The 1756-nt window shown below is 33.6% G+C and overlaps 1 pseudogene; it reads left to right on the top strand.

Moving 5' to 3' along the window:
* The first annotated feature begins 6 nt into the window (after positions 1-6).
* Positions 7-947, top strand: LOC105120340 (chlorophyllase type 0-like; annotated as a pseudogene).
* The last annotated feature ends 809 nt before the right edge of the window (positions 948-1756 follow it).

The raw sequence follows: 1756 nt of genomic DNA, 5'->3' as shown, positions 1-1756 counted from the left end.
TCTGTTTCGGGTGTTTTCGAAACAGGAAATTTCCACGCGATACAATCTGATGTAGGAACAGCCTCTAGCTGTTCACCTCCTAGATCCTTGTTAATTCTTAGCCCGGAAGAAAAGGGCACGTATCCTGTCATCTTGTTTCACCACGGCACAGGCCGCCACAACTCTTGGTACACTGATGTTTTCAAATTCATCTCTTCTCATGGATACATAGGGGGCGCACCGCAGGTACACCTTTTTCCATGTCCTTTCTTAATATATCCAAACGTACTGTACAAATCGATTCATTCTTCATGAGTTTCATGTATAGCTAGCTTTTAACAAAGCTGCAGCATCCCATGGATATATGTTGTTCCATGTATTTTATTTTTGTCTAATTTTGATGAAGAAATATTCTATGTGAAGATTGACCTGACATTGGAGTTTTGATCCGTAGTTATACGGATTCATGCCACCTTGCGTACAAGTCGAGCTTGACTTGGCAGCAGAAGTGGCAAACTGGTTGCCCTCAGGTCTCCGGTGTGTGCTACCTGAAGATATTGAAGGGGAAATGCACAACCTTGCTCTTGCAGGCCACAGTAGGGGTGGATACATTGCATTTGCTCTTGCACTTGGACTTGCCGATGTTTCCTTAGACATCAACATTTCAGCGCTGATAGGAGTAGACCCCGTTGTGGGGACTTCCAAAAATAATCAGATGGAGCCCAAAATACTCAATTACGAATCTTGCTCTTTTAACTTTTCGATTCCTGTCGCCATAATTGGTACTGGATTTAGGCAATAAGCCAGCCTTCCCCATCTTACCGCAGACGTGTGCTCCAGATGGGGTGAGCCACACGGAGATTTTCAATGAGTGCAAACCTCCATGTAGCCATTTTGTTACTACATATTATGGCCACCTGGACGTCTTAGATGACGATAGAGGTCTCATTGGGATAGTAGAACTTTAGGCTAAATGTAGAGTTTCATCTTCTAACTTTTCAAATTATCAACTTAAAATCCCTAGTAATTTATGAAATTTAGGTTTCGTTACAAACTTCATTTTTTTAATTTTTTATCTTTTATTTGAGAAAGAAAAGGAAAATGACTAAATTCTAATAATAAAAAGTTATCAATTGAAACTAATTTTGGCAATGAAAACAAGTGATTTTAATATGAATAAGTTTTTTTTGACGTAGAAAGTTTATGCAAGGTGTTTTTTTTCCTTTAAATTTGTTTGAAATAGTAGATGTGAACCCAAAATAATTTTTATTTTAAGTTAATTGTGAGTTTTAGATTCAATTTTTGAATTATTAGATGTTATGCATATGTTTTAGAAGAAGTTTAAAGTGTTTTTTTTTACTTCAAATATGGTTGAAAATAGATTTTTCATGGTTTAAAATAGACCAGCTTGATTTTTCAGTAACTAAAAACACTAGAATCTAAGCAATACAAACGACGCCTCACATGCTTCTTTTTCCAAAGCATCGAGGAGTTAATAATTAAGCAATATAATTGGTTTTAGTTTAATTTTTTTAATCACTTTGATATTTTATTAGTTTTTAATTTTATAAATGTTTACTTTAGATAAAAAAAAAATTATATAAAAAACATGGTTGAACCTAATTGAATTAATTATCCAAGTTACATGTTTGATGGCTTAACTTTGATTAGCTAGAGATTGGGCTTGATAATTTTTTTATTGTATAAATAATTCTTGATTTATTTAATTAAATATATACATAAATATTTTGAATTTTATTTTAAAAAATTATATACA

Source organism: Populus euphratica, unplaced genomic scaffold (genome assembly GCF_000495115.2).
Source record: "Populus euphratica unplaced genomic scaffold, PopEup_1.0 scaffold7051.1, whole genome shotgun sequence".
Taxonomy (NCBI): Eukaryota; Viridiplantae; Streptophyta; class Magnoliopsida; order Malpighiales; family Salicaceae; genus Populus; species Populus euphratica.
The sequence above is the reverse complement of the archived record's forward strand: the minus strand, read 5'-3'. Positions and strand labels throughout refer to the sequence as shown.